The sequence below is a fragment of the Cryptomeria japonica genome, chromosome 11 (genome assembly GCF_030272615.1).
Source record: "Cryptomeria japonica chromosome 11, Sugi_1.0, whole genome shotgun sequence".
Taxonomy (NCBI): Eukaryota; Viridiplantae; Streptophyta; class Pinopsida; order Cupressales; family Cupressaceae; genus Cryptomeria; species Cryptomeria japonica.
In genome coordinates, this window is record NC_081415.1 from 459,012,852 (window position 1) to 459,040,606 (window position 27,755).

Here is a 27,755-nt window from a genome sequence, read left to right on the forward strand (position 1 = left end):
AAACACATCCACAAGTTCCAAACTTGTCCCTATAATCCCTTATGTCCCCCAAAGAATACAAGCCAACAAAACATCCCTTATGAGCCCCATTGCATAAACAAATCACAATGCAGCAAGGGTCACAAAAATCCCTTGAGAATCACTCTCTTCCAAAGAGAGCCTCTCACTCATAGGCTATCAAACAACCCTTCACCCCAAGGCCACTCTACCCTCCCAAGGGTGAGTTTGGTCTTGAAAAACTCCCAAAACAATAACATAAAAACTCAACCAAAAACACATAAGGAAGAACTCAACTTCTTCCTACACATATAAAAAAACAAAACAATGGAAAGACAATACAACAACAATCCTTTCAAAAACAACAACATACATGAGCTAGAAAACAACCAACCTTAAACCTGCTAAAAGGGTGAAATGAAGTTGTAGGAGAGCTGCCCAAATCCACAACCTTTTCCTCTCAAGACTTAGCCATATTCCTCCAAAAAAACTTACAAAAATTTCTCAAGAATCTAAGTCTCCAAAATGGAGAGTGGGTGATCAAACTTCTCCCTCCCAAACTATTCCCTATGAAGACACTCCTCACTCTTTCCAACCCACTTGGGAAGGGCGAAGGATATTCATTGGTTGGTCTTCCCAATACCTTACAGATTCTCTAGCCAAGACTCCTCAAAAAATGTAAAAGGAATGGGGAAGAGAAATGCCACTCATGAAGAGGGTTATCTAACCTAGGAAGACTCTTCTAAAGATGAAATTCGGCCAACTTGGGAAACTCAATTTTTTAGGAGGCTAAACAGGCCCTAGGGAGTGGACACATGGCTAAATTTGGCCTCCATACATAGGTATGTCATATGGCCCACTAAAAATGCCCCTAACTTGAACCTAGGAGTTAGTTTACCCCCTAGAAGTCCACCCAAAGTTTACCTATGGGTCAACCCTGAGTTGACCTTTCTAATGGCTCCTTAGCCAAGACTTTCTTGGGACCATTCTAGGATAGTTGAAAAATATGCATTTATAAAACAATTTTCCTCAAAAGAGACATGTCAATGCCAACTCATCCTACAACACATGTGTCAAGTGACACTAAAAAAGTAATACACATCACTAAATTACACATGGCAAATGTCCCTTTTTTGGGGGGGAATTTATAAATTAAATAATTTCCAAATTAAACACACATCCAAGCATAACATTTACAAACGAGGCTTTGTCTCTCCAAATAGACAACCCTTGGCTTCACAATCGCATATAGGCCTAGGCTTGATTCTCTGAATAGTTTCCATGGTCACATGGAATAATTTTCCTGCACATCTCACTTGCACAATAGTAATTCCAAAAATCACATATAATATTATCATATGGAAAGAATACAATTCAGACATCGCATACAATTTCATTTATAAAAATCAAGTTTCCAATTATCTAATAACATCCATATAAAATAATCTACTAAATGGCATCATCATAATCCTCATGAAACTCAATCATTAATATGACATGCATCCATGTTTTCTAATATCATAATGAAGTACTGTAAATTCAAAGATAGCTGACATACGTTATATCAAGATTATCCAATCAGTGGATCATATAGGATCTAAATCCATAATACATCAAAATATGCCCCACAAGGTAAAATGATACCATAACTTGGTTCAATTAGTTTTCCCAGTAATCTACCTGTCTATCATAGCCCATCCTAATGAATTATAACATTTAATAATATGGTCAACCATGGTCAACTAAGTTAACTAGAGCTTGATCGGGGTGGGGCTCTACAAGGATAAGGAGGTTAGAATGTGAAAGATAGGATAGGGTTGGTTAAACCCAAGGTTAGGTGGAATGGGTTAGGTTAGGTGGTTAGAAGTTAGGAGGCTTGTGGGTAATTTGAATTTAAAAATTCAAATAATAGGAAAAGACTAATTAATTCTCAACAACTCATAAATTGATTTGTTTTAATTAATTAGGGGATTAGAAGAATTGATTGAAGTGGGGGGAGGATTAATTAATTTGAATTAATTAATCAAAGGGGACTATGGAATGAACTTAACGAATAAATCCTTAGATTTATTAATAAGTAGATGAAAGAGAGAGTTTAATCAAATTTCCTAATGAATTCAATTAAATTAGGAAGGGGGATTAATTAAATAATTTCTTATTTAATTAATTATCTTCAGACCATTTTTAGGTCTATACATTTTGCCCCTCTTTGAAGCATGGTATGATGACACATTGATTCAAAGAATAATCTCATTTTGATGATGATATTGGTTCGATAGGATGCCCCAACCATTGATTGATAATAAGTGATACGATGATGCCCCCTCAGGAGATCATTTGAGATAATTGATCTTTGGAGTTTTTGGATCTTTGCGAAATTGATATCCCGATTAGAAATGATTCAATTTCTGCAACTATGGTTGATGAAAATGTGAGTCTACGATCATAGTGATGTGGTTTTTGATTATTGATAAAGCTTGATTGATTAGATTTGATAAGATCGAGATTCAGTTTGGTTTCAGGAATGATATATTCTATATAAGACATGATCAGAACGTCTGGTTCCAGGAAAGATACATCTTGTATAAGACATGATATGATAGATTAGATGTGATCAATTGATAGAATTGATAAGGTTGATTGGATAAAGAACTGATAGTTTGTTGATATCAAGTTGCAGAAAGATTCTGATATGCTGATGTTGGTTCTGTTGAGGGGGGAATATAAGATTTTTGCTGGGTCGACAATCTTTGGAGAGAGATGAGTCATCATTGTGATTACGTATACAATCACGATGATGCCTTGATGATTCTTGTGATAGATTTAACCTTGGATAAAATGAGCATGCGAGATCCCATACAAGAATGAAATGCAAGCTAAAAGAAAATGCCAATGCAAATAAAATGCAAAGCTACGATCGAACCAGTCACTGGGTTATTGCATTTTGTCATCATTAAGCTTTTTTAAATGTGGGAAGTTAGTGCAAACATCGATGGAATAATTAAACCATGATGACCTGAGCATGACTTTCTTGGATTTTGACATTGCAAGTTAGCACAAGCATCGAGGTATAATTGAAACAAGATGACTTGAGTGTTGCTTGTGTAAAACAGGTAGTATTAACCATTTCAACATGTAAATCGGAAATGTCTTCGATGATACTCTGATGATCATGTCCCAAGACAAATTTATACATATTAATGATTAATTTACAGACAACAGACAAGAAAAATATCATGTTCCTTCCTTGTTCCTCTAGTCAGAGACATCCTCGAGTCACTCAGAAATCATGATAGTGAAAATCAAGATAGAAAAGTTGAACAATCATGCTAAAATCATTATCCAAAAGATATCATCCATTGAAAAGTGTGTGATGTGCTTAGACTTACTTTGTGATAGTTTTATGGTTGACAATTTGATCTCGTGTTCAACATTGGATGTGTCTTAATTTTTTCTTGATAAGGGTTGCCTAACTCTTGTTCTACCTATTTGATTAAGCTCAAAATGATAAAAAAATTTGCCCCATGCTAGGTTCGGGATTTTGCCCCAAGCCTAGAAACAGATTTATCATGATATACCCAATGATCCAAACCATGGCAAGAAGCCACTTGGGATGCCTACATATGTACAAAGGCTTCATTATGGATATGAACAATGCTAAATGAATGGAAGCAGAAGGATGCATGAACTAATAGATGAAAGAGCTAGCTGACAGATAGCACCTATTTGGCCAGTTTTTCACCATCTATTTTTATTGCACGTTTTCTCATATTTGATTTTTTTTGGATTTTCTTCTTTTTCACTTTTTTTTTGGATTTTTTGCTTTTTCACTGTTTTTTGGATTTTCCTGCTTTTTCACTATTTTTCTATTTTTCTACTTTTCACTATTTTTTGGATTTTTCTGCGTTTTCACTGTTTTTGGATTTTTCTGCTTTTTCACTATTTTTTGGATTTTCCTACTTTTTCAGACATAAAAATTCTTCAGATGCATGCTATTGATAGGCTCTTTGAGCTGATCCTCATCTTGTGTTGATAGTTGATATGCTCCTGACCCAAATACTGTTGTGACCACAAATGGACCTAACCATTTTGGTTTGAACTTTCCTTTCTTTTCTCGACTTGCCTGGTTGCGTGGATTTTCCTTTAGTACAGTTCCCCAACTTAAAAGACTTGTGGTTTGACCTTGTGATTATAAATCCAACACATTCTTTGCTGATATACCTTTAAATGATCAAAGACATTTTGTCTTTGTTCATGGATCAATTCTAACTCTTGAAATCTAGATACTCGTTGTTCTTCATCTGGGTAAGACCTTTTAATGATATTCATAGAGAAGGTATCTCTACTTCTATTGGTAGTATTGCTTCTAATCCATAAATAAGAGAGAAAGTTGTGGCACCTGTTGGTGTGTAGATACTGGTACGATAGGCCCATAGAGAAAGGTTTAATTGAATATGCCAATCTCTGCCAACATCATTCACTATCTTTTTGAGGATTTTCAGAATAGTTTTGTTTGATGCTTCTTCTTGCCCATTCCCTTGTGGATAGTAGGGTGTGGAAAATATGTGTTGGATGTTGAATTTCTCACATAGTTCTTGTACATCCCGATTCTTGAATGGTCGCCCATTATCAGTGATAATGGTCATGCGTATTCCATAGTGATAGATGATGTAGTGTAGGATAAATGCAACAATTTGTTTTCTCGTGATATTTGTGAGAGGTACAGCCTCAATCCATTTTGTGAAATATTCTGTAGCTACAAGGATGAATTTGTGACCATTAGATGAAGAAGGATTTATCTTTCCTACTAGATCAAGACCCCATTGACAAAAAGGCCAAGATGTTTCCAAAGCACAAAGTTGTTGTGCTAGTGCATGAATCAAATTTCCATAGATCTAACATTGTTTGCATGTTCTAGCTATCTGAAAAGAATCTCATTTCATAGTTGGCCAATAATAGCCCAAGCATATGAGTTTTTTTTGAAAGGGTAAGACCACTTGAATGAGTGCCACAAATGTCGTTATGGCCTTCATGTAAGGCCTTCTCAGATTCTTCTTGTTTAAGACATCTTAAAAGAGTACCATCTAGACCTCATTTAAAAAGGGTATCTGCGACGAGAGTATAATGGGAGGATTCACGAATAAAGTTTCTCTTTTGATTTTTTGATAAGTTAGGAGGGAGGATATTATCTTTCAGGTAAGTGTAATTTTGGCCATAATGGGAGGAATCATGCCCAACAAGGTGATAGATAGTTTGGGAATCAAGACAATTATGAGCAAGGTAAAACAACTCTTCCACTAGGAATTCATAACATTGTTGATTTTCCTGTGTTTGAAGGAGAGAAGAAAGTGTAGCTATGGCATCTACTGCTTTGTTGTCATTCCTTGGAATCTGCTAAAAAGTTATTTCTACAAAGTATTTCTTTATATCATCAACCATCTTTTTATAAGGCATTAACTTTTCATCCTTTATTTGATAATCATCATTGATTTGATTGATGATGAGCTAAGAGTCTCCAAAGACTTGAAGTTGTGTAATGTTCCATTCTATAGCCATTTTGATGCCTGTAACCAAAGCTTCATATTCTATTGTATTGTTGGTGCATGGAAAGCTTAATTTGTATGCTTTTGGATTTGTATGACCTTGTGGTATGATGAATACAATACCTACTCCTGATCCATGTTGTGTATATGAACCATCAAAGTATAATTGCCATGTTTTTTGTTGTGACTATTAGGATATCAACATCGGGAAATTCAATCTACAAAGGATGATTATCCTAAAGCAGTGCCTTGGCTAGTTGGTTTGTAATGAATTGTCCCTTTATATCTTTTTTGTCAACATCCTTAATATGAAATTCACTCAGAATCATGATCCATTTTGCTAGTCATCCTATTAATGTTGCCTTGTTGAGTAAATACTTTAATGGATCGATTTTAGCTATCAACTTCATGGAGTGAGATAGTAGATAGTGTCTGAATTTTTTAGAAGCAAAAACTACCGCCAAGCATGCTTTTTATGTTGGAGAATAGTTGAGCTCGTATCCCACTAATGTTCTACTAATGTAGTAGATGGCTCATTCTTTTTCTTCATTATCCTATTGTGCAAGAAAAACCCTAATGATACTTTAGTGGTCGATATATAGAGTAACAATGACTTTCCTTGAATTGGTGACACTAGGATGAGTGGTTGCATGAGATATGCCTTGATCTTGTTGAATGAATCCTCCCATTGATGATCCCACTTGAAATGAACATTTTGGTGTAATAGATGAGTAAATGGTTGACATTTATCTGCTAGTTGAGCAACAAATCTTCTAATTGACTAGTCTTCCTTGGAGTGATCTGAGTTGACTTATATTCTTGGGAGATTCCATCTCCATGATTGCTTTGAACTTAGCTAGATCTACTTCGATACCTCTAGCGGAAACAATGTATCCCAATAGCTTGCCTGAAGTGACACCAAAGACACATTTCTTAGGATTGAGTCGTAGCTTATACTATTCTAACTTGTCAAAGATCTTTTCTAGTATTCCTATATGGTCTTCTCTATTGTATGATTTGGCCAAGATGTCATCCACATAGTCTTCCATGAATGTATGCATCATGTCATGGAATATTGTTGTCATAACTCTCTGATACATAGCACCTGCGTTCTTTAGTCCAAAAGGCATGATGTTCTAGTAGAAATTACCCCACGGACATGTGAAAGTTGTCTTTTCTTGATCTTCAAGTGCTATTTTAATCTGACTGTATCCGAAGAAACCATCCATTAGAGAGAACATGGAGTGTCCAGCAATTAAATCTACAATGACATCAATGTTAGGCAAAGGAAAGTCATCCTTTGGACATGCATTATTAAGATCTCTGAAGTTTGTGCATATTCTAATACTTTTATCTAGTTTGGAAATAGGAATGATGTTGGATACCCATTGAGAATAAGCTACAGGTCTAATGAATCTGACATCCAATAATTTCTTTAATTCTGCTTTGACTAGAAGAGCAATATGTGGAAGCATTTTCCTTAATTTTTGTTTAACTGGTTTGGCTCCTGGACTGACATTTAAGTGATGCATAATAAGCTTTGGATCTAACCCTAGCATGTCTGCATATGACTAGGCAAAATTGATTTGCCGTCATTTGAAGAATTCCATATATTGTTGCATTTCTTCTTCTGACAGAGTAGTTGTTGGATGTAGGATCTTTGGTTGCTCTGTTGTCCTAATGTGAACTTCCTCTATTGGTTCGATCAAAATGGATGACCTTTATTGATAATGTGCAGGTAAAGTGTCAAATCTCCCATCTTCCAGTGCCTCGAGGAGGTTTTCACCATTAGATGTGTCCTTTCTTTTTACATTTTCCTGATCTAATGTTGCCAAGAAATGGTTTTCAGCATTAGACCTGATATTGTTTTCTTTATTTTCCTTTTTATGACTAGGAGATTTGGCACCCACTTGATTGGAAGATGCGTAGTTGAGATTCCTAGTGAGAGTTGTTGCAGGTTCAATTGCATTAAGATATATGGATATGGCGTGGTCATTCAGAAAGTTATTAATGGTAGTATGTCCTTCATTTTCCCAATCAATAAGCTTGGGGTGGATTAGAGGTAGGGGTCGTCAGGTTGAGATGTTTCAAAGGTATCAAGGGTCATGATGGATGTATCAAAGTTATTGATATGTATGTCGATGTCTAGAATGGTACTCTCATCAGAATGACCTCTCACAAGAAGCTCCTGATCATCCTCAATTAAGTCCAAGTTAGCCAAATGTGATTCTGATTCAAATGAACTAGTTCCTAATGTTTGCCCTGCATACGTGTGAACTACATCAACTCCTACATCTTCTTCAAAGAAATTTTCTTCAACTCATTCTTCAGAGTGATAGGAATCCCATTCCCATTCATTAGAATCTATATCACTTGCAACTTGCAATCTACAGATTTGTTCATATAGTATTTGATTTGTTTCTTCAGATTTTCTTGTAATATCTTTTCTTCTATCATATTCAACCTCTTCTGGACTGAGATTAAGTTTTGTCAACCTTTCTATGAGCTCTCATTGATTAGTACCAAGTTTGTGTTAGGGTTCCCACAGATACTGAGAGGGGGGGGTGAATCAGTATCTAACCGGTAGTCAAATTTTCTTAAGTTAAAACATACAAAACATAAAGTAGCAGTGTACCGGTATGAAAGAATTAATGTAATAAACAGAATCAAAAACATCCACATGAAAAGAACACCATAACACAAGATGTTTAACGAGGAAACCCAGTGTGGGAAAAACATCAGTGGGATTTGTGACCCACAATATTCACTTACTAGCCAATAAGAGAATATTACTTACAATAGGGGCCTGCACATGCAGGAAGGCCAATTGCCTAGAGCACACTACTCAGTGAGAAGTCACACTGACTTACAATGAGGATTAAACTAATCCAATGATTTGTACTACTTTATAATAGCATCTCCAATGCTAGATTCAGTACCGGTTCTTGCTCTGTTCTTTACATATACCCTTGACCTATAATTTGCACATTAGGTCTGCCTAATAATTTTCTTTATGCTCACTTACTTACCTTACAATTGTCTACAATGATTTTCTTTATATACAAGAGTCATTTTACAATTTGCCAAGTTGGCTTACAATAATAAACAAAATATTACATATCAAAAAATCTTGTCGGCCTCTGTGTCAGTATACATCTTTTCTTCTGTGTCGGTGCCGGTGCCGGTGTAGAGTGATCTTGTTGATGTCGGTGCACTGTCTTGCTTGAATAATTCTTTGTTGGTATGATGTCTTGCCGATGCCATAGGATTGCAAGGTTGCCATCAATGACAAAACCTTCAATCACACACAATGTCTCATTGGAGTGTCCATATGCCAATAGTTTATACTTGTTTTGATTGAGATTTAAGGCTATTTAGGTGGTGCTTTTAGTTTGTTTTTCTTGTTGATTTGAAGCTTGCTTATTTTCCCATTTCATGTTTGTGTGTGCTTGTTGTTTAGCTGATGTTTCTCTTTCAATTGCTAGTTGTTCTTGTTTGTTTTGATATTCTTCTTGTTATTGGCTAAAAGATGTGTCTTCTAGTAGAGTAACTTGTCCATATCCTAAGCCTACTTTGTCTATATCATATTGAGTGTAAGGTTGGATAGGTTTTGATATACCTTCTTTTCTTTTCCCTATAGGACCTGTTCTAGTGTCTCCCATTTTTCTGAGAATGTTGAATTCTTTTCCATATTTTTTTTTAGGTATGTAGACATTGTTGATCTTTTGTTGAACTTCTTCATCCTTGTATAGCCACTGTAGTACATATTTGTCTTTTGCTTCCTCTGATAAGGTCCCAACACTAACAAATGCTCCATCAAATATCGAAAGATGTTTTATAATTGGTTGTTGTTTAGAGTTTGATGCTTTTCCAAAGGATTTAGGAGAAAGTGGTAATTGTGATATTGAATATTCTCCATTCCCTTGATCTCTTAGCTGCATTTGTTTTTCCATACTTGACAAAATTGAGGCAAATGATTTTTCTTTAGATTGTGTGTTTGAAGATGATGGCTCCCTATTATGAGAATAATGACTTCTTGAGCTAGTTTGAGATTACTACAATACTGAAATCAATTTGAATCTGTTGAGATTGTGATTTCCTACCCATCATAGGGAAACTTTAAGCACTGATGATATGTGGATGGAATAACTTGTATGTCATGCATACAGGGTCTTCCCAAGAGTATGTTGTATGATGAGTCCAGTTCTATAACTTGACATGTTGTGTCTTTCTGTAAAGGTCCCACTCTGATGGGTAACATCACAATTCCTTTAGAGGAATGCTCTTCTTCATCATAGGCTTTAATGGTGATCTTTTTCTAGGGATCAACTGCATCTTCTAAATAACCTAGAGCACAGACTAGACTCAAAGAGAAAATGTTTAAGTTGGCTCCTCCATCTATTAGGACACGTTTAACTCACGTCTTATGAATGATGACTTCTATATGCAAGGGAACATTATGGGAATGTTGCAAGGACATGTTGTCTTCTTCAGTAAATGATAAGCAGTGAGGGGTTGTGAGGTATCCCACCATGGTTTGGAATTGATCTATATCTAGATCTTTAGACACTGTTGTATCTACTAATGCTCTTTCTATAATTTCTTTGTGTGCAGGTGAAAGCTTTAAAAGTTCTAACATGGATATTTGCATGGGCATTTTCTACAATTGCTCCACTAGATTATATTTCTTTGCAGTAGATGATGTGTTTGTTGTAGGACCCAACAAAACAACTTTAGCTTTGCTTCTTGTGATAGCATGAGAAGGTTCTTGATTTTTCTTTTCTTTAACTACAATCACATTTACCACATTATCATATGTATGAGCGTAGTTTACCTTCACTTTACCCTTACCATTATTTGTTGTTTATGATTCACCCTTCTTATAGTTTGGAAGCCAAGTTTTCAAATATGTGTGAGATTCATTTGTTGTATATCCATCCACAATTATTACTCCATTATCAATCAAATCTTGGATGACATGTTTCAACCGCTGACAATTATATGTGTGATGTCCCTTGTTTCGATGGAAATTGCAATAATGGTTATCATTCCACCAAGGGGGTTTTACTTGAGGTTCGTAGTTCCTTTCTTCTGGTAAAGTAATCAATTTGTTTGGAAGAAGTGTCTTTAGTGCTGACCCAAGGGGTTCACCAACGCTTGTAAATTGCCTTCGAAATTTTTTTTTGATAGTTTCTTTTTGGTGATTGTTTTTTTGCTGAGTTGCTGCTGAGTGATGGGATAAATTAAAAACCAGTTGTTTTGGTTTCAATTGTTGTTATCCACTATTCCATCATTGATGATATTATGATTTCTATTCCAAAACTTTGGCTTATCATTGTGATTGTTGTTATTAGTGTTGTTAGGAGGATGAACTCCTTCTTTGTATATTTTCAACTCACCTTTCTTTATCATGGCTTCCTCCATTCTGATTTCATTATCAATCATCTTTCCGAAACTTTGATTACCTTGCATTTTTAGATGATAACTCATTTGATCATTTAGGTTGTCAATGAATATGTCCATTTTTTCATACTCTGGCACTGCACGAGGATATCATGAAGCTAACCATCTGCATCTCTGTAAAAATGTCATGAAAGGTTCTCCACTCTTTTGTTTGGCATTACATAGGTCTAGCATTGTTACTTCATGTTGTATGTTGTAAGAGTATTATGAAACAAAATTATCCACCAATTCTCAGAGCGATCTGATTCTAGGTGGAAGTTTGGAGAACCATTCCATAGCTAGTCCAGTTAAACTTTTTGGAAATAATCTCATCAAGTAGGTATCCTCATGTGCATACTCCATACTCATTGTGAAAAATTCTTGTATATGATCTTGCTCAGTGCTTCCATCATATTTTTCATAACTAGGAGTTTCATAGCCTATAGGAAATGGTATCATGTTTAGATTTATGCCAAATGGATAAGGATAGATTTATTGAAGCGAGTATCTTCTAACAATTCCTCTTTGCATATCTTGAATTAGTGTTTGCAATGTTTGTATTTATTGTGTGAGATTTGTAATAGGATTATCAACATGATTTGTTCTTGCATAACCATGATTTTGCATTCTAAGAGGATCTTGGTCTCTTCTTGTATCATCTCTACCCCTTCTTGTATCTTCATTAGATTGAACGTTAATTAGAATTTCTATGTCATCTCTTTTGGGAATGTAAGTTTCCTCATTGGTTCTGGTGTTACTAGGAATTGGTGTGTCATTCATTTTGAGACCAAAAATATCCTTATATTATTCATTATTAGGGGGAGGGTCACTTTTTTTTTGTGTCAATTTTTTCACATCAAAATCTTGGGGGAGTGTAGCACCAAATTTTGCTAACATTAGGAAATATTTTTCTTTTTCTCCCTCCAATAATTTCTGCATAAATTTATCGAATTGAGGATCTTTTTTTATGTCTTTGACATGTTGTTCTATTATTTCCTCTTCAACTTGTATTTCATCTTTGTGTTCCATGGTTCTATGATCTTCAGTTATTTCAAATGTTTCTATTTCCGTCTCTGCGATCTTTCATCTCTGATCCCTAGTTAAAAAAAGGATACACGTGTGTTAGATATTGCGATAGGATTCGATTGTCCAAAATTTGTTTTGATAAGTGATCAACTATCAATGTAAATGTGATAAAGTGATATAACACAAAAAGATGATTCAAGTGTTTAAAAGTTTGCAAGTTTTTCGATCTTCTGTTTTGGAGGGCAATGATGATGATTTTGATAAAAACCAAGTCCAATAGGAATGATATATCCTACGATGTGGGATAGGGTTATCCTGATCAAACATTGTAGTTTCATGATAAAGGATGATAGATCTTGATGAGAAACTATGTTTTGAGTGATCAGTTTATCAAAGAGGGTGATGATGCACTTTGAGATGTTTAGATCTTGAACTTATTGAAGGTGAATAATTAAAAATATTGAGGTGTCTATTTCTAGAGTCCTATTTGACAGATGATAACTTGACCAAGCGAACAAAGGAGACAATCTAAGCACAAATGACAGATAACGGGTGTTTATGCTCACTGTAAATTGACCAAGCAAATATGATAGATTTGAAAAAGACATGCAAGAAGACAGTTCTAGACAGATAGAGACATAAATTTGTACGACACCTTATACAGCCCCAAATGACAATTTAGACAAGATCATACGATAAACCAGAAACTTCGCACAACAGAAGATATAAACTCATATGAGCTTTCTCACAGAACCAGATGACAAATGATGACACAAAATTCCCTTCTAAACTGACTCGTACGACAATTCTCACTAGATGGGACGATAAAAGATAACACAAATTTTTCTGCTAAACTGGCTTGTACGACATTCTCACTAGATCGGATGATAAACTAGATGCCTCATATGACAAACTAACAAACTTGTATGATAGAGGATAGAATAGAGATAAAAACTTTGTTTGGATAGATTTTTTATCAATGAAGTTTGATGTTTTGCTTTTGTTTTCCAGTTTCTTAGACGTTTGATTTTCTGTTTTAGGGACGAAGACACAACAAACATGTGATATGTTAAGTGACCTCAATCACAATATGCTACCTAAGGAAGTTGGCTGAGAGAGAAAACCTTTTCTTGAAAACTTATGTATACACCCAATAGCTAATTAGAATACGGCCGCTGAGTCTCACGCAATGGATTTTCAATGTTGTATTATCCGATTTCGAATGCTAATGGGGGCACGATATAGAAAGTGCCTTGGGAGAGTTACTATCTCTCTTGCACAAAGATTATCTCCCTTTCAGAGGTGAATCAGGTAGCTTCTAATTTAATTGGAACTAGAAAGGGATCCATTTGGTGCGTCGGGGTATAAACTCAATTAAGAGGTCTCCCAGCCTTGAAAACCAAGGTTTGATATACCTGAAGGTATGGAGGAGAGGTATTCCAGAGCACTACCGTTGACTTGATTTTCATTAAATCACATTTATTTTATAGTGGGTTGGAGTACTTGATGTTATCTATTCCCACTTGGGTCATTCCCCTTTCACCGGCCTTAATGGCTTTGGCTTTATAGGCTCCTTGAGAGGGCAGGCCCACTAAAGATATGCACTAATGAGAGAAAAGGATGAATTTGGCTTTCTAATCACCTAAGAAAGGTGAGAGCATACTCCCCTATCATCAAAATACATAATACATGATTGTTCATTCCCTTTAGCAAAACCAAGTGTGCCTAGAAAGTTTAAAGAAGACATAAAGTTTGGTTGAGTCCTCCTAGGCAACCTACAAAACAAATACGTTTTGATTAAGTAAAAATAGGTTTTTGAAAGGAACCCAAACCTTTTACATAGTAGCAGAGTCAAATAACTAGAAAAGACCATGCCTGATCACTTTAGAAATCAAAACTAATCCCATTCGAACAAAAATGGATCTCAACACACATAACATGAAGAACCAGAAAAAGACAGTGAAGGACAGTGAAAGGAAAGCAAAAAGATAGCACAAAGACAGAGACTGAGACTAAGACTGAAACCAAGATAGCTAGATATTTTTCATGATATCTTCAGCGTGGACCACCATCTATTTTATGTTGTCTACAAAGGTCATTAAATCATCCAGCTCATGACCTTTGATGTCACCCTTATTCCAATTTTTAGCTCTAGTCCTCTTCTCGTGACCTTTTTTGTCTAGCTGATCCTTGTCACCTTCTTTCTCTTTAATGTTGTCAAATCTATTAATCAAAATTTTCATGTTGTCCATCAAGGCTTTGAGAATCTAGAAGTTCTGTTCAGCTATCTTCTTTACAATGAGTTCCATTCTGTCAATTCTACTGCCCAGATTGTTCATAGTAATTTCCATCCCTTTCATCTCCTTATTCTCTGCCATCTCCTTAACCTTATTTTCAGTTGCAATAATTCTACTCACCATGCTTTCAATGGCTTCAGTATTATTAATTGCTACCGCCAACACTTTAACATTTTCAGTCAAGGTTTTGTCACCTATCATTGCACTTTTGACAACATTCATATCTTTCTTCAGGCTGCCAATGTCTTTCACCATTGTGTTGACAGTGTCACAAAAACCCTTAATACTCTCATTTTCTCCAACACAATCCCTAGATTTACCCCTTTTGTCCTCTTGATCCTCTTTCTGTAGACTTTGAGTGTTCAAATCCTCATTGTTGCCCACAACTGGCCTCTTGTCCCCCTCCTTATCCTTCCCATCATCATTTTTATTCTCCTCTGCCTCTTCATCAGAATTAATCAAAATTTTATTGATATATTTGTTCCCTCACTTGCTGATGTTCTTCTTCCCCTGGGTTTTCTTGCTAGTGCCTTTCCCTTTCTTATTTTTGATGAATTTACCTTTGAAGGACTCAGCCTCAGACTCTTAAATATCTGAATCCACCACAATCCTTTTCCTCTTCACCTTATTCCTCCCCTTTTTACTTGGCTCCTCTGAATCGCCTTCAGTCTCTAAGTCAAAGTTAAAATCACTAACCTCACTCTCTGTGTCCTCATCTCTTGAATTTTTACCTTTAATAGGTTTTTCAATGCATTTACCTTTTAGCACTTTATAAACAAGAGCCATAAGACCCTGGTGAAGAGCATGGTTTCCCTTGGGATCTTTCTATATCTCTTTGATAGTATGGTCCATGGAACATAGAAGATAATATGGAAAACTCACCTTTTCCCCATGGTGAAAATGATTAAGCAAGACAAAGTGGTGTCCATAAGCTCTCGTGAACCTACCATCCAGAGTTATATAGGTAATTGTAGCAAATAAGATGAACCTCCATGGCCTGCATATACATTTTGGGGAGTGATAGGAGTTGGTGACCTTCACCATTTTCTTCTTCTCACCTTCCATGATAGGAATTTTGTTTGCTACCTTATTAGAGATGCTACAATCTTTATAAAATTTCATACCCTCTATCATCATTCCCATGGCTTCAGCAATAATCTCCTCGTCTACAGTTATCATCTGGGTCCCCACCAAAATTTTACCATTCTTCCAATTCTGGATAAAGTGTTTGGTGACCATTGGATATTTCCCACTAAGCCTCTCCATAAACACACTCAGGCCCCCCTTCTGAAGAATTTCCCAAACTTCCCTATTCTTCCCCCATTCTAGGCAAGAGGTAGGTTTGAACCTTTTTTTATTCCCTCCTATTTTACCTTTGTGATCCCTGAATTTCCTTCTCTCAGCTCTGAGTCTTCTTCTCTGGTTTCTGTAGTTGCCTTGAAAAATAGTTCTGAATCCATGCCAAGCAATTATGAAAAGACACTTAAATAAATGCACATCACCTCCATTGTAAACTTGTTTCATAATGAGTGGAAGAGGCATTTAGAAATTATGGTTGATGGTGCCACGTTTCCTCATTTGGATATGGTCCAGATCGAGCAAGGATTTTGGTTCACATGCGAGTTCACTCTCACCATTAATAATTATGATTTTCACTGTTTGATAGGCCAGGTTGGCGGCCCAGTCAGCACATGAGTTTGCTTCCCTGTACACGTGTGTAAACACACACATTTCAAATGTCTCACTTATTTTCTTAGTTGCTTTTATAGCATTGTTTATTATCCATGAAGGCAGGAACTTCTTGTTCGAACAATTGATTATATTCAATGAGTCTCCTTCACACCATACTCTGGTACAGTTAGCTTCCTTTGCTAAGACCATCCCGAATAGGCTGCCATAGCCTCAACAACATGATTTGTCTGATTTTCTATAGGTATGCATTTAATAATTTTGCATTTTCCCCATTCATCCCTTAGGATCACACCACATCCCGCAATACCAAGATTACCCTTTGAGGCTCCATCAAAGTTGATTTTCATCCAACCATTGGGAGGACATTCCCATATTAGACCCTCTCTAGGATTGGTCTGAACATGATCACTACCTTTTAATCTCCACTTCTTAAAGATTATGTGATCATTCTTGTCTTGAGGCTTATCAATACCACCTATGATATTCATATTTTCCAATATACTTATTTTTATTTTCTCAAACACAATTTGATCCTTAGACACCTTCTCTCTTAATGCTTCTTCATTTCTCTCTTTCCATATACCCTAGCACATATGGGGTAAAGACAATTTCCACAACAAAATAGTGGATTTATTCCTTGATGGATGATGCCAAGAATTAAAAACCTCTTGAACTGACTCTGGGAAACTCCAACTGATATTGACGTGATCCAGACATCTTCCCCAGACAACATTAGAGAAGGAACAATGAAAGAGCATGTGGTTGATGGTCTCCTCATTCTGCATACAAAGAGGACAAACACTAGGCATGCACATACCTCTTTTTCTGAGGCTATCAATAGTTAGAATTTTATCTTGAAGGGCTGTCCAGAAGAAAATATTAATTTTAGGGGTTAGGCCTTTCACCCAAGCCTTAGCCCAACAAGGGCTCTCCATTTTAGAAAACTATTGATAATAAAGGGAGGCCATAGAGAATTTACCATTTGCTGTGAGATTCTAGATTAATTGATCTCCATCTTCCACCACCACCATGAAATTCATAGTTTTATTGAAACTTCCCAAGGAAGGATCAACTTGAGATAAATCTTTCCACCATCCTTCTTGCCAGTAGTCACCCACTATAGATCCATATTTTTCCTTGTACTGGTTCTAAAATCTACTCCACTCGGGACTTTCACTCAAAGGGGACTCGAGTAACCAGGAGTCTTCCCAAAATTTGATAAGGTTCCCTTTCCCCATCTTCCATTTCACACCTTTGGCAATAAGATCTCTTGTTTTAGATACATTTTTCTAGATATTAGATCCAATTGAGATATCTTCCACATTGAGGTAACTTAAAGAGTGTTGCAAAATAATAACATTAGTAGTCATGATGTTTGGATGAAATGAAGCTTCAACAAGAGTAATCTTTGATAATCATCCTTCAAAAACTAGTTAGGCTACTAAAAAACTCACAAACAGACTAGGTTTATCATTAGTAATAATTAAATTGAAGCATGAAAACCCTAAAATGCAATCTACTTTGAAAACACAGAAACAAAATTTCGTATGAAAATTTTTACCCCATCATACGACAATTCTCCCTACTCGTACGAGGACATAAAAGAACTCATACGAGGAAAAAAGGGAACTTGTATGAAATTCTGAATCAGACCCAGCTAGAAACTTGCTAAATTGGAAATTTGATGATGCTAAGAGGCCAAAAATGAGCTTTTCGACCCCATGATGGGTGCTAAAATGTCATGCCTATGAACTGTGATACCTACAGCTGCAACACAAACACTCAATAGATCATTACAAGCATGGTTAGCAAATAATAAGCAAACAAAGATGAACCATGACAAAGAGACCTATCGCCTCCTAAGAGATGTAAGTATGGATTTGCTCTTAGATCTGGATAAGCAATCCGAGTGACTTGACTACACCTAGATGGAGGATTTGAAATGATAATGATATGCAAATATGGGATTGATTATGCTAGATTGATCCAAGAGACAAATTAAGCTAATGATATGCATGATTAATCTATGATAATGATGTAATTAAGCTAGAAAAGAGATTGATTAAGCTACATGATTCAACAATTATGCTAGAAAATGATCAAATTAAGCTAATGCAATTGCCTATAACAACAATGCTCAAATGATATGCCTATAGTAACAATGCCTAAATTGATAATATGATGGGGATCCTTTGTGCTCCAAAATGGGGGATATTTATAGGATTTCCAATGCCAGGGGTGAGGTGGCAGGGATCAACGATCAAGATTGAATCTGAAGATATCAAGGGTGAAATTAGAGGAGGTTAGAGAAGAGGTTAGAGGAAGGGACACTTGTCATCTCTATGGTGACAAGTGTCAAGAAGCTTATCTCATAAAAGGGCAAGTGTCCAAGAGAGGAGACATGTGGCCAAAGTGCCACATGTCTCAAGAAGAAAATATACACACCATAGGAGGTTAGGATAAGGAGGTTAGAATGTGCAAGATAGGATAGGGTTGGTTAAACCCAAGGTTAGGTGGAATGGGTTAGGTTAGAGGGATGGTTAGATTAGGTGGTTAGAAGTTAGGAGGCATGTGGGTAATTTGAATTTAAAAATTCAAATAATAGGAAAAGACTAATTAATTCTCAACAACTCATAAATTGATTTGTTTTAATTAATTAGGGGATTAGAAGAATTGATTGAAGTGGGGGGAGGACTAATTAATTTGAATTAATTAATCAAAGGGTTCTATGGAATGAACTTAATGAATACATCCTTAGATTTATTAATAAGTAGATGAAAGGGAGAATTTATTCAAATTGCCTAGTGAATTCAATTAAATTAGGAAGGGGGATTAATTAAATAATTGCTTATTTAATTAATTATCTTTAGACCATTTTTAGGTGTATACATCTGCTAGTGAACTAGAAGGACTGAAACCAGTAGCTCATGTTTCACCATTTGTCACTTCTTCTCATACAGACAGTGTTAAGGTAGCAGAGTTCAAGAGAGTTGAAAGGAAGAAGAGGAAACCTTCACCGGTACCTTCTCCTTCTCCTAAAAGGGCAAGAACATTAAGGAAGAAGTAGCAGGCTACAAGGGAGCCTAAGAAGAAGTTAAATTCAAAGAAGAAACAACAACCTAAGGCACCAAATACCCTTACACTAGAGGAACTGGTAAATAAAATTACTCAAGATGGTAATCTTTGCAATGTGAATAAACTTTAGCATTCATTCATTCAAGGATTCTAATAAGGACACAATAGAGGAAAGCATCATTTTGCATCTTGACATCTACAAGAAAGTTTTGATTGAGGTTGTAGATGATCTACCTAATGAGTTATACATAAGATTAGAGGCTAAAAGAATGTCAGTGATGGAATTGGATAAAAAGTTAAAGGTTTAAGCATTGTTGTTTGTTCAACCTATTAATTCTAGGGAAGAGATTGATGAATTGATTGTTGAAGCCAATCGGTTAGTTTTTATGAGTGGTCACCGACAAGTTAGTCTAATGGTTGGGAGAGTGAAAGAAATAGCAGATGAAACTACTGACAAATGTGACATATTTTTTGTTGAAAAAGAAAAGAAAGAGGAAAGGGATAGACAAAAAATGGATGTCTTGTATAAAGGTATATCAAAAGGATAAAGGTATAAGTAAAACTGGTAGTGTACTTGTTATAAAGGTCATAGATAAATTTTCTCCACTGGAATAGGACACCCCACCAATAACTTCAGAGATACCGATACATATAGACAGTCAACCAGATAAGGAGGTTGAAGAAATAACACATGATGATACTAATATGGATTCTGAAATTCTCTTTATTATGAATATAGATACACAAGATGTTAATATTGTTATGGATAAAGAGACTACAGAGGTAAAGACAACTGGTTCTACAAACATTGAGATCTCAGAGTCACCGGTTATCACTGCTGACTCTCAGAACATTGAAATATCGATAGAAGCTAAGAAGCCTGACACTGAGAAACTGGCAAATGCAAAGGTTCATACATAGACAGAGAAACTAGTAGAAGCAGAGGTAATAACATAGAGTGAGAAACTAACAGCAACTGTAAATAAAGAGGAAACAAATGATGGAAACAAGGAAGAAATTATTAAGGTAATTGGTCAAGTATCTATGGAAAAGAAAGTTATTGCAGAATCAAGCACATCCACTATAGATTTCAAACCTACAAATGTAACAAATGTTCTTTTGGATTCAATTAAGAGGATCATAGAGTGAAATTCCTTAGCATACAAGGCCATTGGTGATACATTGCCTATTTTGAAAATGATTGTGCCACCGGCATGTACGTTAGATCATATTGATGGTTCTTTTGGTAAATTGGACGCATTGTCCAAATTTATTGCTTTAAATGTTCTAACTATAGATAAGATCAATGAAGAAACCATTAAGGAAAGGGTAAATAAAGAAAAAGGTGAATTCTTTGAGAAGTCTATCAAGGACTATACTAATCATATTGATTCCTTATTATCAGTACTTAATTCAACAATTTTGGAATACAAAGAATAGGAAGCCTACAAGCCTCACCACTTGACTGAAGATATTGATGAGAAGATTAAGAAAAATCAAAAGGAGATAGATGACATAGCAGGTAATATGATAGGTTCTTCATAACTTACCTCAGTTCTTGATAAAAAAATGGCTATTTTTGAAGAAAAGATAGAGAAACTGGAGCAGGAAAAACCAAGGATAAGGTTGAAGGCCCAAGAACTGAAAAAAAACTTGGTCCAAAATTGGGCAGTCTTATAACTCAGTGGGTTGAGCTATCTAAAGCATTAATTCAAGGAGAATGATCACCAGAGCAACAAATGCATTATCTAGCCGGTATGATCCAACAGACAAAAACCATTATCTCTGACAGTAATAAATTCATGCAGAGCCTGAATCTAATATTGGTAGATATCTTTCAAATTGTAAACAACCGGTTACAAGCTATGAGGTAGAATTTTTGTATTCTATGATTCTTTTTGACATCCTTTGTCATTGATATCAAAGGGGGAGTAGTATGGAGAAAAATGTATGGAAGAAAATGCACAGAAGAAATCACTTGCTCAAGGGGAGCACATTTTTTTTGGGGATTAGTTTTGGACTTCATTTTTGGACAACAGTTTTTGGATTTTTCTCATGAGTGTTGCCATCAATACCAAAGGGGGAGATTGTTGGCATTCTACACTCACATGAGAATGGTTGATGTTGTTATTGATGGCAACCAACTAGTAATAGGATTCTACAGGTTCACGCAACGTAGACATCATCTAACAACACCAGCAGGCACAACAAATTTATTCATCGACATCTAGTTTACACCGGCAATGAAGCATATCGACATCCAGACTGACATGAGATAAGTTTTTTTTATATGAATTGTATTGTAATGTAATTAATTATTTGTAAGCCGACATGATGTATTGTAAATACTCATATATGTATGAGATCTTAAAGGTCATTTTTGATATGGTATTATGTAGAAGATAGTGAAAAGATTTTGTAATAAGGAAGATAGGTTATGTGAGTGAATATCATTCACCGGTAGGTTTTTGGTTATGGTTTTTGACAGAGCTTAAACCAATACTGAATCAAGTATTGCAGATGTTATTTTGAGCAGTACATTGTCTTGGATTTAATTATCCATTTTGTAGTCAGTGAGACTCTTTCATTGAGTAGTGAGCTCTAGGCTATTGGCCTTCCTGCATGTGCAGGCCCCTATTGTAAGTAATATATATTCATAATTTTGAGTGAGTAAATATTGTGGGTCAAAAATCCCACCGAGGTTTTCCCCTTATCGGGTTTCCTCACGAAAATATCTTGTGTTATGGTATGCATTTATGTTGTCTCTATTATTTCTCTTTGTTGCATTATTACTTGTTTATCGGTACATTAATTTGGGTTGCAAAGTTATAAATAAGTTCAAATATTCCTTTAACTGGTTAGACATTGATTCACCCTCCCTCTCAGTGTCTTTGGGACTATCATTGCATCTACTAAGTGGGACTAGGAGTACATAGATTCATAAGCATTCAACATTTCAACAACCTCCTATGTACACAAGTACCAATCCTTTTGTTGGGAACACTCATGTGTCAAACACACCATTAATTCAAGTGGACCTCCTTGTTCAACAAGTTCAAAACTTACAAACATAGGTGACAAATCTTCGAACAAGCAATGTGAAAAAGAGCTACACAATGAGGATATTTTCTTGTATCCCTTTGATCAAACAATGTACATGCCACATTACCCCAAATTTTGAAACTCCTAAATTTGAGAAATATAAGAGGAAAGGTAACTTGAGAGACCATATCAGAGAAATCTTCACTTCCTGTATAGAAGTTGCAGGAGATGATACTTATTTGATGTGCCTTTTTCCTCAAAATCTTAGTGGTCAAGCCTTACAAAGGTTTTCACATCTGCCCCTTGGGATAAGTTCATGGGGAGAACTTTCCAAAGCATTTATCATGCACTGCTTGCATAACATAGACAACCCTATGACACTTATGGATATAGATGTTGTTGGCAATTGACAGTAAGTTGGTTGGTTTCACTATGTTGTCACCAATGACAACATGGTATTTTGTTTCAGATTCATGTTTTGGTTCAGTTGTGTATCGGCAAGCACTTCATAGACACTACATTGGCACCGACACTGGTAGGATAGAAGGATTGCTTCGGTTACCAGCAATGCAGGTTGACATGGCTTAGAATATGGTTATCAGTATTGAAGACCGACATCTCTTGGATTCAACATCAACAATTGTTTTTAATATTTATACATTCATGTTATCTAGCTGACATGTAATTTGATATTATAATTATCTTTGTAAGTCGACATAAGGTATGTTAAGTTGTATAGGGTATATAGGTCAGTTGGATTAGATCATTTTTAATATAGGAGATTATGGATATGCCAATGTGATACAATGCAAAATACATCAGAGAGATTATGTATGTGAGGATATTTATGTAAGGGTTATTCCGGTAAAGGGTTTAGGGTTTCAGACTGGAATAGACAAAGCTTAAACTGGAACTGTATTCTAGCATAGAAGATGCTATCTTAGCAATTCAACACTTCTCCGAATTGTAGTCTAGATTTATATGTAGTCAGTGAGGCTCATTTTGTGATTGAGGAGTGTTCTCTAGGCTATAAGCCTTCCTACAAGTGGAGGCCCCTTATATTTTGTAATATCTCTTCATATGCCCAATGGATTGATATTGTGGGTCACAAATCCCACCATGGTTTTTCCTCTTTGAGGTTTCCCACATATAAATTTGTGTGTTATGATTCTCATTTATGTGATTGGCTTATTGGTTGCTTTACTTCTTTCAATTTTGTATGTACCGGTATACCGGTTCGTGTATGCATGTTTTAATAAGGCTACAATTGATCAATTCAATATAACACTAATTCACCCCCCTTCTCAGTGTTATTGGATTCCAACAACTGGTATCAAAGCCTTGTTCCGTAGAGGAAGTTTAACAGCTTGAGGAAGATCCTAAATCCAAAATCCATAGATATAGGTTTGGAGAAGCAACTTGAGATGGCACTTAAAGATTATGATGTTGAAAGGTTGAAGAACTTAAAGCTAAAAGATGAATTACATTCTACTAAGGAATTCATTCCTGTCCTACAAGAGAGGCTACCATCTATTCAGGCTAGGAGGAAGGAATTTTTGCAAAGTCAAGATGATGAAGAGAAAGATGCACTTAAGGAACAATGTCAAAAATTGAGTTAGGAGAACATGGCTATGAAAAATAAAATACAAGTTATAACTATGAGAATGTCTAAGGAGATTGAGGACCGAAAGAAAAAGGAAGAAAATCTTGCTATATCCCTGAAGAACAAATTTGAAGAATGTGGTAGGTTGGTTCATGAGAATGATATGTTGAGAACTGATTTAGTACAATCCCAGAGTAATGAACAAGAGCTTGAGAGACAGATGATAATTCTACGAGAATATCTAACTACTGCAAGTGAGTATAAATAAAAATTCAACATTAGCTTAGCATAGCTAGATGAGCTGTTGAAGAGACAAAGGCAGATTGGAGATTCCAGTGGACTTGGATTTGAGCAAGGACAAAGTTATGGTATTGCTAATGAAGATCAAAACCACAAGGAACTGATAAGGCAATTTAATCCTTATAAATTTAATGGTAGATGTTTTGTTTGCAATAGATTTGGTCACATGGCTAGACAATGTAGAAATAGAGAAAATCAAAACCCTAATTCTGCTCCTGATAAATGTTCTAAATGTAATAAATATAGTCATAAGACAAAATATTGTAGAATGAATGTTAAATGCTATACATGTGGAAAGTTTGGAAATATGGCTAATCAGTGCAAGTCAAGCAATTTCACCAATTTTAGCAAACAAATTCAAAGGAACAATGTTACATGTTAGGCATGTAATGAGGTTGGACATATTGTCAAATTCTATAAAGTAGAAATCCACCAGTTGGTAATGGAGGATCAAATGAGAAAGGGAAAAAGAAGGTTAGTGAAATCCGACATCATCATACTCAGAGATGGGTTAGGAAGACTAAAGAACGATCATCATATGGAAATGCACCAATTACTTATCCGGCTAAGGAGGTTTCTCCTACATCGGTAGGTATCTCATCCGGTAACTGAGGCAAATGCCTTAGAGGTAGGCAAAATTCATGAAGATGTTGCATATGCCCTGAGAAGAGGTTCTGGAACATGTTCCAAACATTGGAGATTCTTATCTGGCATGGATATGTTATGTTCAAAGATCCAGTATCTTTCAGTGGCAGTCATTTATGTCAATGGAAGATTAGGGTTTTTCTTAGAGGTTAAAAGGTCAAATTCGCTTCATTATTGATCACCTTGCATTCAAAATGATTTCAGAGTGATTAAGAGTGAGTAAGAGCAATCAAAGGAATTTCAGAGCAATCAGATTTCTTCTTGAGCAATTTTACCGGTGATTGGAAGAATTTGTTAAGGGTTTTCACCGAAAGTGATCAACAGGTATTTATATTTAAACATGGAAGTAGGATCATCATCTATTACTATCTTTGTTACAAACATGACTATAGTAGAGGTCAAGGACTGCCCTAGGCCAATTTTCAAGTGGTATCCGCATGTGGCTACCCTAGAAGATTTAGTTGGAGCATTTTCCCATGTTCTAGAGGGAGTTGTCTATGTTGAAGATGTTAGGGAATACATACACTATCACATTGAGGACTTGGAAAAATCTGAAATAAAGGGCATTTATATGAGTGATCTGATGGGAGATTCTGGAAAGATCAAACTGACATACAAACACATTGAAGACTTAGGGTTTACCAACATTCTGGACATCCCAGAATTTGAAGATGAGATAATTAGGTATGTTTTGAGAAGAGTACATGGGGAGTTTATTTGGTTAGATAGACCTTACAAGATCACCAAGGAAATCATTAGGGCAATCACTAGTTTACCATCAGTTGGGCAACATCCAGATAAGAAGGTTTCGAATGATTTTGTTAACAAAATCATTGGTGCAACATCTGATAGGATATCTATGAGACTAAGCACTATTACCAACACAGACATCAGATTCAGTAGCATGATCATCGGGTATAAGGTAACTCAGTCAAATTGACTGAATTCTATTTCCACTTCCCTCATTCTCACTGCATACAAATTGATGAGAGAAAATGTGAAATTGGATCAATGCGGTTGGATGTTAGATGCATTATTAATAAACCTAGGAAAGATTAAGGGAGAAAAGAAGGGTTCCTTCTGGTATGACGACTTAATAATCTACTTAATGTTATTTTTCATGAATGATACACCTGGTTTTGGTAAAAGGTAATGGTAATTTGACATCTCGGTAGGGAGACAATTGAAATAGTCAATTGTTGCTTTAGGCAGTCAGAGAGATTATAAGGTATGGGGATATTTCAAAGCATTCCAAAAATCTATGAGGTCTAGGGTAAGGGTGCCTAAGCATATTGTAGAAAAATATTCAACTGACATATGCTTCATGGTGAAGAAGGATGAAACACTTATGGAAGTAGTTAAGGCCTAAAAGATTTGGATTGAGGAAATGGGCTATGAAGTGGATACACTGATCCTTGATGATTATGCAAAAATGTTGACCGATGCACCTATTGATGAGGTAGAGAAGCCCCATAGTACTACACAATAGAAAACACATGAGGTTGAAATAGAGTTCAACTAGAAGAAGAGAGAGAAGCGAGAAGGAAAGGCTAGCAAATTTGTTGAGAAGGTCTCATAAGACATCAAAGCATTAATTGATGTTGTCCTGAAGAGAGGTAGGAAGAGGAAGAATCCAGAAGTACACATTGAGCCTGTTACAAAAAAGCCTGAATCTGAGGATGACACACCATTGGAATTCAAGAGGGTTGTAAGAAATAAAATAAAGGAAACAAAGGTAGAAGCTAAAAAGAAATCAGTTAGCAAGGTTACATTCAAAATACCAACACAAAAGAAAGCACCAAAATTAACCACTTCAGCTGCATTCAATACTGCAAAAAGGAAGAAGAAGAATGACACTGATATAGCTATTCAATCTGGTAATGTTCCACCTAAAACTTGTGCAAAGTTAGTAGATGAAATAACTAAGGATGGCATGTTAAAGAATGTACAATTTTACTATGATCATTTAGAGGATGATGAACAAAGAGAGGTAGAGGAAGTAGTCCTATTGTACTTGGATATTTATAAGAAAGCCTTAATTGAAATTGAAAATCAAATACCAGGAGAATTATATAACATGTTAGATGCTAGGAGACTGTCTACAATGCAAAAAGATAAGCATATCAAAATTCAAGAGTTATTATTTATTTGTGTTACTATTGCTCTAGAGGAAATGGAATGGACACTTGAGGGGGCAAATAGAAAAGTTTTTAATAGAAAACATAGAATAACCAATCTGATGCTAGGAAGGGTAAATGAAATAATAAAGGAAACTCAAAAGCATGGGTTAAGTTCTTTGGAGAGAATAGAGGATTCTTTAATTCACCAGAATCAAAGACACAAATGTACAGACAAATATTGAGATACCGGCTAATACAGAGAGTGAAAAATTTAACGATGTACATGATACTAATTTTGAGGATAACAGTCCTCTGGATACAAATGTATAGGTTGAGGTTACAGTTCCTACAGAGGAACCAACAGTTATAGATACTGCACCAAGTGGCTAAACCACCGGTGCAAGTGAGGAAGCTATAAAGGATAAATCATCAAAGGAGAAGAAAGGGGAACTAACAGAGAACTGGTAGTTGGTTTATGATTGTTGTCAATTGGAACCTCACAGGTTGTAAAGAAAAATATAACATAGATGATTCCTACTGAACTCATGATGATGGCAGCACAAAAAATAATGAAGGAGGGATCTACAAATAAAGGGATTATTGATCAATCAATCATTTTTTTACACAGACTAGTCCCAGAGTGTAGGATTGACAATGAAGTGAGCCCATCCAGAAAGCTTAAGACAATTACTAAGGATATTTAAAAGGATTTTCAATCCCTACAACAAATTTCAAACTGAAAAGCACTGGAGAGGTTAACTCAGGCTAAGAGAGCTACATTTGATCAGGTAATTGAATCTGAGAAGAAGAATATTGATGAAAAGCCAAAACTGATAGATATTTCTTTGAAGCAATATACAAATATTTACAAGGTATGTTGTAACACTGATATACTTACAGGTAATATGGATACAAAGATAAAAGAACTTCAGGAGAAAATTGCAAATATAGCTAATCCTGTTGATGGGTTGAT